Here is an 18,532-nt window from a genome sequence, read left to right as displayed (position 1 = left end):
CTTTTGACCCTCTGGACAAGCTGTCCAGCAACTCTTTTGATGTTTGGAACCTGTCTTTGGAGTGCTCCGGGCCTGCCAGATAACAGCTGTTGTGATGTCAATGTCTGCTGTGGATGCTCCTCATCTGAGCTATTGGAAGCAGCACCCTCTTCCCCCAATGGATGCCAATCTGGGTCAACAACTGGGTCATCCATCACCTCCTCTTCTATGTCATGTGCACCTTCCTCTGTGTCACCGTGTATGGTGGTATAGTGTGCGGGAAGGGGCACCTGAGTCTCATCAGGGTCAGAATCTGGCTCTGTACACTGCGAGGACAATGTAGTGCTCTGAGTGAATGTACCAGCAGAATCATCCATCAGCGGCTGTGCATCAGTGCACTCCATGTCAGATTCATCTTGGCCTGGGTAATTCACCATTTGACTTGATAATCCAGGCATGGTATGTGAAAACAGCTCCATGGAGTAATCAGTAGTATGGCCTGCGTCATCCTTCAATCTTGGTTGGGGTGAAGGACACAAGGAAAGGTGTGGTTCATGAACATGAGCCTCCAATGACGACTCAGTGCTTTTACTTTTTACAACTGAAGAAGAGGAGGCGATAGAGCTGGAGGCTGAGTCAGCAATGTAAGACAAAACTTTTTCCTGATGCTCTGGCTTTAAAAGCGGTTTGCCAACTCCTAGAAAACTAAGCGTTCGAGGCCTTATGTAGCCAGACGATGATGCAGGGTCAGCACCTCCTGCATTCGGTCCTATTTTGCTCTTGCCACTACCATCAGATCCACCACCAACACCATCATTACCAGCTGCCAACCCCCGCCCAATTCCACAGCCTCTTCCACCAGCCTTCCTCATTTTTGGTAGAAATGTAGACAAAATCCAACAAACTATATAGTAATGTAAAACAAGGTACAAGGTGTCTATAGGACAGGGGAGATTTTGAATTTCTGCACACACTTTTGGACACTGGACACATTTGGATTGTGTGAGGCCCACTGATATCTGAGCGCTATGTGACAGGCTCGATGGCACTGCTGTGACAAAAGTGACTAGAGGATAAGGGAGATTTTGAATCTCTGCACACACTTTTGGACACTGGACACTTTTGGATTGTGTGAGGCCCACTGATATCTGAGCGCTATGTGACAGGCTCGATGGCACTGCTGTGACAAAAGTGACTAGAGGATAAGGGAGATTTTGAATTTCTGCACACACTTGTGGACAGTGGACACTTTTGGATTGTGTGAGGCCCACTGATATCTGAGCGCTATGTGACAGGCTCGATGGCACTGCTGTGACAAAAGTGACTAGAGGATAAGGGAGATTTTGAATTTCTGCACACACTTGTGGACAGTGGACACTTTTGGATTGTGTGAGGCCCACTGATATCTGAGCGCTATGTGACAGGCTCGATGGCACAGCTGTGACAAAAGTGTCTAGAGGATAAGGGAGATTTTGAATCTCTGCACACACTTTTGGACACTGGACACTTTTGGATTGTGTGAGGCCCAATGAATATCTGAGCGCTATGTGACAGGCCCGATGGCACAGCTGTGACAAAAGTGACTAGAGGATAAGGGAGATTTTGAATCTCTGCACACACTTGTGGACACTGGACACTTTTGGATTGTGTGAGGCCCACTGATATCCGAGCGCTATGTGACAGGCTCGATGGCACTGCTGTGACAAAAGTGACTAGAGGATAAGGGAGATTTTGAATTTCTGCACATACTTGTGGACAGTGGACACTTTTGGATTGTGTGAGGCCCACTGATATCTGAGCGCTATGTGACAGGCTCGATGGCACTGCTGTGACAAAAGTGAGTAGAGGATAAGGGAGATTTTGAATTTCTGCACACACTTGTGGACAGTGGACACTTTTGGATTGTGTGAGGCCCACTGATATCTGAGCGCTATGTGAAAGGCTCGATGGCACAGCTGTGACAAAAGTGACTAGAGGATAAGGGAGATTTTGAATCTCTGCACACACTTTTGGACACTGGACACTTTTGGATTGTGTGAGGCCCAATGAATATCTGAGCGCTATGTGACAGGCTCGATGGCACAGCTGTGACAAAAGTGACTAGAGGATAAGGGAGATTTTGAATCTCTGCACACACTTTTGGACTCTGGACACTTTTGGATTGTGTGAGGCCCACTGATATCTGAGCGCTATGTGACAGGCTCGATGGCACTGCTGTGACAAAAGTGACTAGAGGATAAGGGAGATTTTGAATTTCTGCACACACTTGTGGACAGTGGACACTTTTGGATTGTGTGAGGTCCACTGATATCTGAGCGCTATGTGACAGGCTCGATGGCACTGCTGTGACAAAAGTGACTAGAGGATAAGGGAGATTTTGAATTTCTGCACACACTTGTGGACACTGGACACTTTTGGATTGTGTGAGGCCCACTGATATCTGAGCGCTATGTGACAGGCTCGATGGCACTGCTGTGACAAAAGTGACTAGAGGATAAGGGAGATTTTGAATTTCTGCACACACTTGTGGACAGTGGACACTTTTGGATTGTGTGAGGCCCACTGATATCTGAGCGCTATGTGACAGGCTCGATGGCACAGCTGTGACAAAAGTGACTAGAGGATAATGGAGATTTTGAATTTCTGCACACACTTGTGGACAGTGGACACTTTTGGATTGTGTGAGTCCCACTGATATCTGAGCGCTATGTGACAGGCTCGATGGCACTGCTGTGACAAAAGTGACTAGAGGATAAGGGAGATTTTGAATTTCTGCACACACTTGTGGACAGTGGACACTTTTGGATTGTGTGAGGCCCACTGATATCTGAGCGCTATGTGACAGGCTCGATGGCACTGCTGTGACAAAAGTGACTAGAGGATAAGGGAGATTTTGAATTTCTGCACACACTTGTGGACAGTGGACACTTTTGGATTGTGTGAGGCCCACTGATATCTGAGCGCTATGTGAAAGGCTCGATGGCACAGCTGTGACAAAAGTGACTAGAGGATAAGGGAGATTTTGAATCTCTGCACACACTTTTGGACACTGGACACTTTTGGATTGTGTGAGGCCCAATGAATATCTGAGCGCTATGTGACAGGCTCGATGGCACAGCTGTGACAAAAGTGACTAGAGGATAAGGGAGATTTTGAATCTCTGCACACACTTTTGGACACTGGACACTTTTGGATTGTGTGAGGCCCACTGATATCTGAGCGCTATGTGACAGGCTCGATGGCACTGCTGTGACAAAAGTGACTAGAGGATAAGGGAGATTTTGAATTTCTGCACACACTTGTGGACAGTGGACACTTTTGGATTGTGTGAGGTCCACTGATATCTGAGCGCTATGTGACAGGCTCGATGGCACTGCTGTGACAAAAGTGACTAGAGGATAAGGGAGATTTTGAATTTCTGCACACACTTGTGGACAGTGGACACTTTTGGATTGTGTGAGGCCCACTGATATCTGAGCGCTATGTGACAGGCTCGATGGCACTGCTGTGACAAAAGTGACTAGAGGATAAGGGAGATTTTGAATTTCTGCACACACTTGTGGACAGTGGACACTTTTGGATTGTGTGAGGCCCACTGATATCTGAGCGCTATGTGACAGGCTCGATGGCACAGCTGTGACAAAAGTGACTAGAGGATAAGGGAGATTTTGAATTTCTGCACACACTTGTGGACAGTGGACACTTTTGGATTGTGTGAGTCCCACTGATATCTGAGCGCTATGTGACAGCCTCCATGGCACTGCTGTGACAAAAGTGACTAGAGGATAAGGGAGATTTTGAATTTCTGCACACACTTGTGGACAGTGGACACTTTTGGATTGTGTGAGGCCCACTGATATCTGAGCGCTATGTGACAGGCTCGATGGCACTGCTGTGACAAAAGTGACTAGAGGATAAGGGAGATTTTGAATTTCTGCACACACTTGTGGACAGTGGACACTTTTGGATTGTGTGAGGCCCACTGATATCTGAGCGCTATGTGACAGGCTCGATGGCACAGCTGTGACAAAAGTGTCTAGAGGATAAGGGAGATTTTGAATCTCTGCACACACTTTTGGACACTGGACACTTTTGGATTGTGTGAGGCCCAATGAATATCTGAGCGCTATGTGACAGGCCCGATGGCACAGCTGTGACAAAAGTGACTAGAGGATAAGGGAGATTTTGAATCTCTGCACACACTTGTGGATACTGGACACTTTTGGATTGTGTGAGGCCCACTGATATCCGAGCGCTATGTGACAGGCTCGATGGCACTGCTGTGACAAAAGTGACTAGAGGATAAGGGAGATTTTGAATTTCTGCACACACTTGTGGACAGTGGACACTTTTGGATTGTGTGAGGCCCACTGATATCTGAGCGCTATGTGACAGGCTCGATGGCACTGCTGTGACAAAAGTGAGTAGAGGATAAGGGAGATTTTGAATTTCTGCACACACTTGTGGACAGTGGACCCTTTTGGATTGTGTGAGGCCCACTGATATCTGAGCGCTATGTGAAAGGCTCGATGGCACAGCTGTGACAAAAGTGACTAGAGGATAAGGGAGATTTTGAATCTCTGCACACACTTTTGGACACTGGACACTTTTGGATTGTGTGAGGCCCAATGAATATCTGAGCGCTATGTGACAGGCTCGATGGCACAGCTGTGACAAAAGTGACTAGAGGATAAGGGAGATTTTGAATCTCTGCACACACTTTTGGACTCTGGACACTTTTGGATTGTGTGAGGCCCACTGATATCTGAGCGCTATGTGACAGGCTCGATGGCACTGCTGTGACAAAAGTGACTAGAGGATAAGGGAGATTTTGAATTTCTGCACACACTTGTGGACAGTGGACACTTTTGGATTGTGTGAGGTCCACTGATATCTGAGCGCTATGTGACAGGCTCGATGGCACTGCTGTGACAAAAGTGACTAGAGGATAAGGGAGATTTTGAATTTCTGCACACACTTGTGGACACTGGACACTTTTGGATTGTGTGAGGCCCACTGATATCTGAGCGCTATGTGACAGGCTCGATGGCACTGCTGTGACAAAAGTGACTAGAGGATAAGGGAGATTTTGAATTTCTGCACACACTTGTGGACAGTGGACACTTTTGGATTGTGTGAGGCCCACTGATATCTGAGCGCTATGTGACAGGCTCGATGGCACAGCTGTGACAAAAGTGACTAGAGGATAAGGGAGATTTTGAATTTCTGCACACACTTGTGGACAGTGGACACTTTTGGATTGTGTGAGTCCCACTGATATCTGAGCGCTATGTGACAGGCTCGATGGCACTGCTGTGACAAAAGTGACTAGAGGATAAGGGAGATTTTGAATTTCTGCACACACTTGTGGACAGTGGACACTTTTGGATTGTGTGAGGCCCACTGATATCTGAGCGCTATGTGACAGGCTCGATGGCACTGCTGTGACAAAAGTGACTAGAGGATAAGGGAGATTTTGAATTTCTGCACACACTTGTGGACAGTGGACACTTTTGGATTGTGTGAGGCCCACTGATATCTGAGGGCTATGTGAAAGGCTCGATGGCACAGCTGTGACAAAAGTGACTAGAGGATAAGGGAGATTTTGAATCTCTGCACACACTTTTGGACACTGGACACTTTTGGATTGTGTGAGGCCCAATGAATATCTGAGCGCTATGTGACAGGCTCGATGGCACAGCTGTGACAAAAGTGACTAGAGGATAAGGGAGATTTTGAATCTCTGCACACACTTTTGGACACTGGACACTTTTGGATTGTGTGAGGCCCACTGATATCTGAGCGCTATGTGACAGGCTCGATGGCACTGCTGTGACAAAAGTGACTAGAGGATAAGGGAGATTTTGAATTTCTGCACACACTTGTGGACAGTGGACACTTTTGGATTGTGTGAGGTCCACTGATATCTGAGCGCTATGTGACAGGCTCGATGGCACTGCTGTGACAAAAGTGACTAGAGGATAAGGGAGATTTTGAATTTCTGCACACACTTGTGGACACTGGACACTTTTGGATTGTGTGAGGCCCACTGATATCTGAGCGCTATGTGACAGGCTCGATGGCACTGCTGTGACAAAAGTGACTAGAGGATAAGGGAGATTTTGAATTTCTGCACACACTTGTGGACAGTGGACACTTTTGGATTGTGTGAGGCCCACTGATATCTGAGCGCTATGTGACAGGCTCGATGGCACAGCTGTGACAAAAGTGACTAGAGGATAAGGGAGATTTTGAATTTCTGCACACACTTGTGGACAGTGGACACTTTTGGATTGTGTGAGTCCCACTAATATCTGAGCGCTATGTGACAGGCTCGATGGCACTGCTGTGACAAAAGTGACTAGAGGATAAGGGAGATTTTGAATTTCTGCACACACTTGTGGACAGTGGACACTTTTGGATTGTGTGAGGCCCACTGATATCTGAGCGCTATGTGACAGGCTCGATGGCACTGCTGTGACAAAAGTGACTAGAGGATAAGGGAGATTTTGAATTTCTGCACACACTTGTGGACAGTGGACACTTTTGGATTGTGTGAGGCCCACTGATATCTGAGCGCTATGTGACAGGCTCGATGGCACAGCTGTGACAAAAGTGACTAGAGGATAAGGGAGATTTTGAATTTCTGCACACACTTGTGGACAGTGGACACTTTTGGATTGTGTGAGGCCCACTGATATCTGAGCGCTATGTGACAGGCTCGATGGCACTGCTGTGACAAAAGTGACTAGAGGATAAGGGAGATTTTGAATTTCTGCACACACTTGTGGACAGTGGACACTTTTGGATTGTGTGAGGCCCACTGATATCTGAGCGCTATGTGACAGGCTCGATGGCACTGCTGTGACAAAAGTGACTAGAGGATAAGGGAGATTTTGAATTTCTGCACACACTTGTGGACAGTGGACACTTTTGGATTGTGTGAGGCCCACTGATATCTGAGCGCTATGTGACAGGCTCGATGGCACAGCTGTGACAAAAGTGACTAGAGGATAAGGGAGATTTTGAATCTCTGCACACACTTTTGGACACTGGACACTTTTGGATTGTGTGAGGCCCAATGAATATCTGAGCGCTATGTGACAGGCTCGATGGCACAGCTGTGACAAAAGTGACTAGAGGATAAGGGAGATTGGATTGCTTTTAAAAAAGCAGTTTTGCGGAGCAGTGGGTAAACAGCAATGCCAGCCTGTCAGGAAGCCTTAAAAGGCAGCCCAACAACCAACACCACTGATACACCACTATATAGCCTCCCCTTGCACTGCACACACAGTGACTGGTGTGTTGTGCAGGCCAAATTGCTAGCAGCAGAAGCAGTTTTTTTTTCTTCTCAGCAGGGCAAAAAAAAAAAATTTGGATTGCTTTTAAAAAAGCAGTTTGCGGAGCAGTGGGTAAACAGCAATGCCAGCCTGTCAGGAAGCCTTAAAAGGCAGCCCAGCAACCAACACCACTGATACACCACTATATAGCCTCCCCTTGCACTGCACACACAGTGACTGGTGTGTTGTGCAGGCCAAATCGCTAGCAGCAGAAGCAGTTTTTTTGTCTTCTTCCCTGCCTAACGCTCTCCCTACAGAATCAGCAGCAACCTCTCCCTATACTAAGATCGGCAGAAGTAAGATGGCGGTCGGCGTGCACGCCCTTTTATACCCCCTTTGACGCCCACCAAAGCAAGCCAATCACTTGCATGCCCTCCTGAAAGATGGTGGTGACCCGTGCCTATGTCATCACGTTGCCCACAGTGTCCGTGGATCCTGATTGGCTGAAAAAGAGCGCAAAACAAACTTTTGAAACGCGACTTTGGCGCGTAAGTCGCCGACCTCGTGGCCGACCTCATCCTAGGGTAGGGTTTCGTTTCATGAAACCCGACTTTGCCAAAAGTCGGCGACTTTTGAATTTTTTCGACCCGTTTCGCTCAACTCTAGATGTTACATCAGAGCTCCCAGGGTCGATATTCCACCTGTGATATACACACAGAGAAGAGATATTGACAAGCGTAGGGAGATGACCGAGAACAGTCCATACAGTCCTTACAAGGTCCAAAGCCAGTTGACACAACAGCAGCGCTCCCAGGGTCGCTATTCCACCTGTGATATACACACACAGAGAAGAGATAACAACAAGCGTAGGGAGGTGACAGTCCATACAAGGTCCAAAGCCAGTTGACACGAAAATCACCACCTGGCTTATCCGACCATCTCCATGGAACCAGGCGACCAGTGGGTCCCAAAACCTGGCTTTCTCCAAACATATCCATGGTTCAGAGATGGTCACTGGATCAGATCTGTGTCCTTCCAACTGGAGCCGATCACTCCTAGGTTGTTTCCCTTAGAATCATAGATCTGGTCCCTCGTTATGGTGCCATGATGAGTTGGCTGCAGTTCTCTCTCTCGTCCGTTGAGTGTTGTGCAGACTAGTAGCTCTCTGTGTGATGAGATGAGATCAGCCTGGTCTCTCCATCTCAGGGTCTTTTTATACCCCAGAAAGCTAAGCTATTTTTACAATTACCCAGTGTCCTTCAGTACACCCTCGCAGTCTTTCCCCATCTACAGTCAACAAACTGGTTGTAGAATACAATACACAATTAGCATATCAGCTCACAATAAACACAGATAAACACGCACTTGTTGTGAGTTCATTCTCCCCTCCGTCACTGAGGCCTGGTGAACTCCCTATTCTAGTGAAGGAAGGTAGTGAGCCTGATTATCAGGCACCTGGGTCTAATGAAGACGATTGGCTGAGTGGAGTCACTGACTGGATTTAAGGCAGCCTACGCCCTTTCTGCCCTGCGGGTGATTTCTCTGTGGACTCTTGGACACCAGTCTGATTCCTGCTCTCCTAAAGCTAAGTTTTCTGTTTTGCCTTTTTGCATTTAAGATTTGTTTTTGTTTTTCTTGCTTTTTGGATTCTGCCACTCCCTGCTGGAGTGTGCAGTGTTCCGTTAGCTCTGTCTTCTGAAAGTACCTGAGTGCTGATTTAGTTTTTGAAGCTTAGTTGCTTCAGGGCCATTTTTATATCAGCTTGTTGGCTTTTGTCTCTGATAGGGTTTTGGCAGATTGCAGACAGCAGCCTTCCTATCCGTTCCTATCTAGGTAGTTTTTGGGCCCCGTCTTTGCTCAGCCTGTCTTTCTGTCTGTGTAAGTGTTTTCATCTTGCTTCACCGTCATTATATGTGGGGGGCTGCCTATTGCTTTGGGGTCTGCTCTGGGGCAGTTAGATTTCCCCTTTCCTTCTGTAGGCCTATGTATCTCTCCGGCTGTGATCGAGGGGTCTAGGTCATCGTAGGAACCCCCCACGGCTACTGCTAGTTGTGTTGATAGGTTCAGGGGTCTGCAATCTGATAGTTGCCAACTTCTCTGGTTTTCTGGACTTAGCTAGCATTTCTGTTTTTGCCCCCTACGGTGACTCAATCATAACAGAATCACCCACCAAACCGCAGATCCTGGGGTACTCAATAGCAGGAAAGAATTGTGTTTAAAAAAAAAAAGTAGTTTGTATATTCTTTCCTCTATATCACTGAGGCCGTAGGGGGAATTTTTTTTTTCTCTCAATGGAGATAAAGCAAGTGTCTGATCGTGTGGAGCAGCTCGCTGCTGAAGTGCGAGGAATTTCCGCCTATCTTGCTCGTTCACATGCTGTTGAACCAAAGATCCCCACACCTGATGTATTTTTTGGGGATCGATCTAAATTTTTGAGTTTCAAAAATAATTGTAAATTATTTTTTGCTTTGAAGCCTAACTCGTCAGGGAGACCCGCGCAGCAGGTTAAAATTGTCATCTCTTTGCTGCGTGGCGATCCCCAGGATTGGGCGTTTTCTTTGAAACCAGATGACCCTATTCTGACTAATGTGAACGCATTTTTTCAAGCCTTGGGGTTGCTGTACGACGAACCTAATGCTATTGATCAGGCTGAAAAGACCCTGTTAGCATTGAACCAGGGTCGAGAATCTGCAGAGTTGTACTGTCAAAAGTTCCGAAAGTGGGCGGTCCTTACTACCTGGAATGATAGTGCCTTGGCTGCTCTCTTTCGGAAGGGTTTGTCAGAAGCCGTAAAAGATATTATGGTGGGATTTCCTGTTCCCTCTGGTCTGGACGATTCTATGTCTTTAGCCATTCAGGTTGATCGGCATTTACGTGAACGCAGGATTACACGAGAGGTGTTGCCACCGGTTGAACAGACGTCTGAACCTATGCAATGTGATAGAGTTTTGTCTAAGGCGCAACGTCAGGAATTCAGAAGGCGCAATAAGCTGTGTTTTTTCTGTGGAGATGCCTCACATATTATTTCTGTTTGTCTTAAACGTGAGAAACGCTTTGCACACATGTTTTCTGTTGGTGGGGTTCAGCCTAAATTTCTTTTGGCGATTACTCTGATCTGTTCCCTGTCCACATTTTCCGCCAAGGCTTTTGTGGATTCGGGAGCAGCGCTAAACCTAATGGACTTGGATTTTGCTAAACGTTGTGGATTTCCATTGACACCTCTGCAGACGCCTATCCCTTTGAGGGGGATTGATGCTACCCCTCTAGCTAAAAATAAACCTCAGTTTTGGACCCAGTTGGTCATGCGGGTCGCCCCAGACCATCAAGAAAATTGCAGATTTTTGGTGCTGCATGGTCTGCATGATGCCGTTGTTCTGGGGTTTCCCTGGTTGCAGATTCATAATCCAGTTTTGGATTGGAAGTCTGTGTCTGTGGTGAGTTGGGGTTGCCGGTGTACCTTTAGTGAGGCTCCGGTTTTTTCCACCTCTCCTCAGTCGCATGAGGTTTCTGACTATTTGGCGGACTTCTATGATGTATTTAGTGAGAATGAGTCTGCGCCCTTGCCTCCTCATAGGAGTTATGACTGTGCTATTGAACTAAGCCCGGGGTGTAAATTTCCTAACGGTCGGCTCTTCAATTTATCTGTACCCGAGCGCGAGGCTATGCGGTCCTATATTAAGGAGGCGTTGGAGAAAGGTCATATTAGACCATCCTCTTCACCCTTAGGTGCCGGTTTTTTTTTGTGGCCAAGAAGGATGGTTCTTTAAGGCCTTGTATTGATTATCGTGCCCTCAATAAAATTACTATTAAATATCAGTATCCATTACCCCTGATTTCGGATCTATTCTCTAGAGTCAGAGGTGCTTGCTGGTTTACCAAGCTTGACCTCAGGGGGGCATATAATCTTATCTGCATTAAGCAGGGGGATGAATGGAAGACGGCGTTTAATAATCCGGAGGGACATTTTGAGTACCTGGTGATGCCTTTTGGGCTCACTAATTCCCCTTCTGTCTTCCAGTGCTTCATGAACGATATTTTCCGAGACTTTGTCGATAAATTTTTGATTATCTATCTGGACGATATTTTGATCTTCTCCAAGGATTGGGATGCTCATGTGGAACATATTCGGACTGTGTTCCGGATCTTGAGAGAGAATTCTCTGTATGTCAAAGGATCAAAACCATTTTTGGAGTACAGAGGATTTCTTTTTTGGGATTTATTTTGTCTCCGTCAACTATTGAAATGGACCCGGCCAAGGTACAGGCCATTTATGATTGGGTTCAGCCCATTCTTTGAAGGCCCTCCAGAAGTTTTTGGGTTTTGCTAATTTTTATCGGAAATTTATAGCAAATTTTCTAGTATTGCCAAACCATTGACTGACCTGACCAGGAAGGGTGCGGATGTGTTGAATTGGTCTCCGGAGGCGGTTGCTTCCTTTCAGGAGCTGAAGCGTAGATTTACCTCCGCCCCGGTTCTGCGGCAACCTGATGTCTCACTCCCGTTTCAGGTAGAGGTGGATGCTTCTGAGATTGGTGCAGGAGCAGTGTTGTCCCAAAAGGATCCGGTAACATCTAAAATGAATCCCTGTGCTTTCTTTTCCCGAAAGTTCTCTTCATCTGAACGTAACTATGATGTGGGGAATCGGGAACTGTTGGCCATGAAATGGGCATTTGAGGAGTGGAGACATTGGTTGGAGGGAGCCAAACATCAAGTTGTGGTCCTCACTGACCACAAAAATTTGATTTACCTAGAGTCGGCTAAACGCTTGAACCCTAGACTTGTTTTTTACACGTTTTGATTTTGTGGTCTCTTTCCTTCCTGGAACTAAGAATGTCAAGGCAGACGCCCTCTCTAGGAGTTTCTTTGCTGATTCTCCTGTGGTGACCAAGCCTGCTACCATCTTAGGCGAAGGGGTAGTTCTTTCTGCCATCTCGCCCGATTTGAGACTTGCTCTGCAAGATTTCCAGGAGGACAAACCTGAGCGTTGCCCCAGTGGAAAGTTGTATGTTCCTGACCAGTGGAAGAAGAGAGTGATGTCTGAAGTTCATTGCTCTGCATTGGCTGGTCATCTGGGTATTTTTGGTACTAGAGATCTGGTGAGTCGCTCTTTTTGGTGGCCCACCTTGTCTCATGATGTCAGGAATTTTGTGCAGTCCTGTGGGACTTGCTCCCGGTCTAAATCTTGTTCTCGCTCTAGTGGGTTGTTGATGCCTTTGCCGGTCCCCAGGAGGCCATGGACCCATATTTCAATGGATTTCATCTCTGATATGCCGGTCTCTCAAAGAATGACTGTTATTTGGGTGATTTGTGATAGGTTCTCTAAGATGGTTCATCTTGTACCACTCCCTAAGTTGCCATCTTCCTCTGAGTTGGTGCCCCTGTTTTTGCAACAGGTGGTTCGCTTGCACGGGATTCCTGAGAACATTGTATCTGACAGAGGAGTTCAATTTGTGTCTAAATTTTGGAGGACGTTCTGTTCCAAGTTGGGAATTCAGTTGTCCTTCTCCTCTGCTTTTCACCCTCAGACCAATGGGCAGACAGAGAGAACAAACCAGACCTTGGAGTCGTATTTGAGATGTTTTATTTCCGCTGATCAGGATGATTGGGTTTCATTTTTGCCCTTGGCCGAATTTGCTTTAAATAATAGAGCTAGTTCTGCCACTTTGATGTCACCTTTTTTTGTAACTTTGGGTTTCATCCTCGATTTTCTTCAGGGCAGGTGGAGCCCTCTGCCTGCCCAGGTGTTGACACTGTGGTGGAGAGAATGCACCAGATCTGGGACCAAGTGGTGGATAAGTTATCTCTCTCCCAGGAAAAGGCCCAGCGGTTTTCCAATCGACATAGGACCATTGGTCCCCAGTTTAAGATTGGTGATATGGTGTGGTAATCATCAAAAAATATTGCTATGAAGGTGACTTCTCCTAAGTTTAAGCCTAGATTTATTGGACCTTACAAGATTTTGGAGATTATTAATCCGGTCTCTTTTCGTTTGGCTCTTCCTGTCACATTTAAGATCCATAATGTGTTCCATAAGTCCTTGTTGAAGAGGTTTGTTGAGCCAGTTGTGCCTGAGGTGGCACCTCTGGACCCTGTATTGGTTGAAGGTAACTTGGAATATGAGGTAGAGAAAATTCTGGATTCCCGTCTGGCTAGACGGAGACTCCAGTATTTGGTTAAGTGGAAGGGTTATGGTCAGGAGGATAATTCCTGGGTCTCTGACTCTGATATTCATGCCAAAAGATTGGTGCGTGCCTTTCATCGGGCTCACCCTGATCGCCCTGGTAGCGTTGTTGAGGGTTCGGTGACCCCTCCTCAAGGGGGGGTACTGTTGTGAGTTCATTCTCCCCTCCGTCACTGAGGCCTGGTGAACTCCCTATTCTAGTGAAGGAAGGTAGTGAGCCTGATTATCAGGCACCTGGGACTAATGAAGACGATTGGCTGAGTGGAGTCACTGACTGGATTTAAGGCAGCCTACGCCCTTTCTGCCCTGCGGGTGATTTCTCTGTGGACTCTTGGACACCAGTCTGATTTCTGCTCTCCTAAAGCTAGGTTTTCTGTTTTGCCTTTTTGCATTTAAGATTTGTTTTTGTTTTTCTTGCTTTTTGGATTCTGCCACTCCCTGCTGCAGTGTGCAGTGTTCCGTTAGCTCTGTCTTCTGAAAGTACCTGAGTGCTGATTTAGTTTTTGAAGCTTAGTTGCTTCAGGGCCATTTTTATATCAGCTTGTTGGCTTTTGTCTCTGATAGGGTTTTGGCAGATTGCAGACAGCAGCCTTCCTATCCGTTCCTATCTAGGTAGTTTTTGGGCCCCGTCTTTGCTCAGCCTGTCTTTCTGTCTGTGTAAGTGTTTTCATCTTGCTTCACCGTCATTATATGTGGGGGGCTGCCTATTGCTTTGGGGTCTGCTCTGGGGCAGTTAGATTTCCCCTTTCCTTCTTTAGGCCTATGTATCTCTCCGGCTGTGATCGAGGGGTCTAGGTCATCATAGGAACCCCCCACGGCTACTGCTAGTTGTGTTGATAGGTTCAGGGGTCTGCAATCTGATAGTTGCCAACTTCTCTGGTTTTCTGGACTTAGCTAGCATTTCTGTTTTTGCCCCCTACGGTGACTCAATCATAACAGAATCACCCGCCAAACCGAAGATCCTGGGGTACTCAATAGCAGGAAAGAATTGTGTTTAAAAAAAAAAAGTAGTTTGTATATTCTTTCCTCTATATCTCTGAGGCCGTAGGGGGAATTTTTTTTTTCTCTCAATGGAGATAAAGCAAGTGTCTGATCGTGTGGAGCAGCTCGCTGCTGAAGTGCGAGGAATTTCCGCCTATCTTGCTCGTTCACATGCTGTTGAACCAAAGATCCCCACACCTGATGTATTTTTTGGGGATCGATCTAAATTTTTGAGTTTCAAAAATAATTGTAAATTATTTTTTGCTTTGAAGCCTAACTCGTCAGGGAGACCCGCGCAGCAGGTTAAAATTGTCATCTCTTTGCTGCATGGCGATCCCCAGGATTGGGCGTTTTCTTTGAAACCAGATGACCCTATTCTGACTAATGTGAACGCATTTTTTCAAGCCTTGGGGTTGCTGTACGACGAACCTAATGCTATTGATCAGGCTGAAAAGACCCTGTTAGCATTGAACCAGGGTCGAGAATCTGCAGAGTTGTACTGTCAAAAGTTCCGAAAGTGGGCGGTCCTTACTACCTGGAATGATAGTGCCTTGGCTGCTCTCTTTCGGAAGGGTTTGTCAGAAGCCGTAAAAGATACTATGGTGGGATTTCCTGTTTCCTCTGGTCTGGACGATTCTATGTCTTTAGCCATTCAGGTTGATCAGCATTTACGTGAACGCAGGATTACACGAGAGGTGTTGCCACCAGTTGAACAGACGTCTGAACCTATGCAATGTGATAGAGTTTTGTCTAAGGCGCAACGTCAGGAATTCAGAAGGCGCAATAAGCTGTGTTTTTTCTGTGGAGATGCCTCACATATTATTTCTGTTTGTCTTAAACGTGAGAAACGCTTTGCACACACGTTTTCTGTTGGTGGGTTCAGCCTAAATTTCTTTTGGCGATTACTCTGATCTGTTCCCTGTCCACATTTTCCGCCAAGGCTTTTGTGGATTCGGGAGCAGCGCTAAACCTAATGGACTTGGATTTTGCTAAACGTTGTGGATTTCCATTGACACCTCTGCAGACGCCTATCCCTTTGAGGGGGATTGATGCTACCCCTCTGGCTAAAAATAAACCTCAGTTTTGGACCCAGTTGGTCATGCGGGTCGCCCCAGACCATCAAGAAAATTGCAGATTTTTGGTGTTGCATGGTCTGCATGATGCCGTTGTTCTGGGGTTTCCCTGGTTGCAGATTCATAATCCAGTTTTGGATTGGAAGTCTGTGTCTGTGGTGAGTTGGGGTTGCCGGTGTACCTAGAATCATAGAATCGTAGAGTTGGAAGGGACCTCCTGGGCCATCTGGTCCAACCCCCTGCTCAAAGCAGGATTCGCTAAATCATCCCAGTCAGATGTCTGTCCAGCCTCTGTTTGAAGACTTCCATTGAAGGAGAACTCACCACTTCTCGTGGCAGCCTGTTCCACTCATTGATCACTCTAACTGTCAAAAAGTTTTTTCTAATATCTAATCTGTGTCTCCTCCCATTCAGTTGCATCCCATTGCTTCTAGTCTTTCCTTGTGCAAATGAGAATAAAGTTGATCCTTCTACAATGTGACAGCCCTTTAGATATTTGTAGACAGCTATTAAGTCTCCTCTCAGTCTTCTCTTTTGCAAACTAAACATTCCCAAATCCTGCAACCTTTCCTCATAAGACAGGGTTTGCAGACCGGTCACCATTCTGGTCGCTCTTTTCTGAACTTGCTCCAGTTTGTTGATGTCTTTTTTAAAATGTGGTGCCCAAAACTGGACACAATATTCCAGATGAGGTCTGACCAAAGAGGAGTAGAGGGAAATAATGACTTCACGTGATCTAGACTGTATGCTTCTGTTAATACATCCTAGAATTGCATTTGCCTTTTTTTGCTGCTGCATCACACTGTTGACTCATATTCAGTCTGTGATCTATTAGTATACCCAAGTCTTTTTCACATGTGCTGTCACTTAGCCCTATTCCTCCCACTCTATATATGCTTTTTTCATTTTTATTGCCCAGATGTAGTACTTTGCATTTCTCCCTGTTAAAAACCATTCTGTTAGTTGCTGCCCACTTCTCCAGTTTATTTAAATCTTTTTGAATCCTCTCTCTCTCTTCTCTAGTATTAGCTATCCCTCCTAGCTTTGTGTCATCAGCAAATTTAATCAGTTTACCCTCAATTCCTTCATCTAAATCGTTGATAAAGATGTTGAACAATACAGGGCCCAGGACAGAGCCCTGTGGTACCCCACTTGAGACATTCTTCCAACTGGATGTGCAGCCATTTACGACCACTCTTTGGGTCCGATCACTAAGCCAGTTATGAATCCACCTAACAGTTGCCTTGTCCATTCCATACTTAGTCATTTTTTCAATAAGGATTGTATGAGAGACTTTGTCAAATGCTTTGCTGAAGTCAAGATATACTGTATCTACAGCATTTCCTTGATCCACCCAATCAGTGATACCGTCATAGAAGGAAATTAAGTTAGTCTGACATGACTTATTAGTTACAAACCCATGCTGACTCTGTTTAATCACTTCATTCTTATCCAGGTATTGACATACATGTTGTTTAATAATTTGTTCAAAGATCTTTCCTGGTATAGAAGTCAGACTCACCGGCCTATAGTTGCCTGGGTCCACCTTCTTCCCCTTTTTGAAGATAGGAACAACATTTGCTGTTCTCCAGTCTTCTGGCACTTCTCCTGTTCTCCAAGAATTTTCAAAGATTATGGAGAGGGGTTCAAAAATTTCTTCTGCTATCTCCTTCAGTACTTTGGGGTGTAATTCATCTGGACCTGGAGACTTGAATTCATTTAGGTTAGCTAAGTGTTTCCTCACTATCTTTCTGTTTATAGATATCCTGGATTCTTCTATTCCCTTAATAGGACAGTGGATAACAGTTGATGTTGCATTTCCTTTCTGAGAGAAAACAGATGCAAAATAGGAATTTAAAAGTTCAGCCTTCTCAACATCCTGTCTTACCATTTCATCATTTTCATCCTGTAAAAATCCTATAGCATCTTTGACTTTTCTTTTACTTTTGACATATCCCCAAAATCCTTTATTATTGCTTTTGACATCTCTTGCAAGCCTCAGTTCATTTTCAGCTTTAGATAATCTGATTTGTGCCCTGCAGGTTCTGCAGACAGCATTATATTCTTCTTTAGATATGCCTCCCTCTTTCCATTTTACAAACATTTTTTTCTTCCTTTTTAGCATGTGCTTAAGTTCTGTGTTCATCCATCCTGGTTTCCTTAAATGCTTCCTATTCTTCCCTCTTTTCGGAATTGTTAACAACTGTGCTTTGAGAATTTCATTTTTCAAGATTTCCCATCCTTCCTGGACATTTTTGTCTTTAAGGATATCCAGCCATTGGATCCCTCCAATTCTCTTTCTGAATCCCTTAAAATCTGCCTTTCTGAAATCTAACCTTGACGTCTGAGTCTTCACAGGTCTTCCGCCTCTAGTTATCCAAAATTCTAAAATAGCATGGTCGCTACCTCCTAGGGTCCCAGCCACTTTTACCTCCTCAACCATTTCCTCCCTGTTTATAAGGATTAGATCCAAGGTAGCAGTTCCCCTTGTTTTCTCCCTTACCTTTTGGAAGATAAAGTTGTCAGCAAGAGAGGATAAGAATTTCCTTGACCTGTTAGTTTTGCCTGAGAGAGATTCCCAACAAATGTCTGGATAGTTGAAATCTCCCATGACAACTATTTCATATTTTTTGGAGAACTTGGCCATCTGATGCATAAAGAGTTCATCCATATTTAGTGAGGCTCCGTTTTTTTCCACCTCTCCTCAGTCGCATGAGGTTCCTGACTATTTGGCAGACTTCTATGATGTATTTAGTGAGAATGAGTCTGCGCCCTTGCCTCCTCATAGGAGTTATGACTGTGCTATTGAACTAAGCCCGGGGTGTAAATTTCCTAAGGGTCGGCTCTTCAATTTATCTGTACCCGAGCACGAGGCTATGCGGTCCTATATTAAGGAGGCGTTGGAGAAAGGTCATATTAGACCATCCTCTTCACCCTTAGGTGCCGGTTTTTTTTTTGTGGCCAAGAAGGATGGTTCTTTAAGGCCTTGTATTGATTATCGTGCCCTCAATAAAATTACTATTAAATATCAGTATCCA

Source organism: Dendrobates tinctorius, unplaced genomic scaffold, assembly GCF_039654945.1.
Source record: "Dendrobates tinctorius isolate UK_male_01 unplaced genomic scaffold, ASM3965494v1 ptg000004l, whole genome shotgun sequence".
NCBI lineage: Eukaryota > Metazoa > Chordata > Amphibia > Anura > Dendrobatidae > Dendrobates > Dendrobates tinctorius.
The sequence above is the reverse complement of the archived record's forward strand: the minus strand, read 5'-3'. Positions refer to the sequence as shown.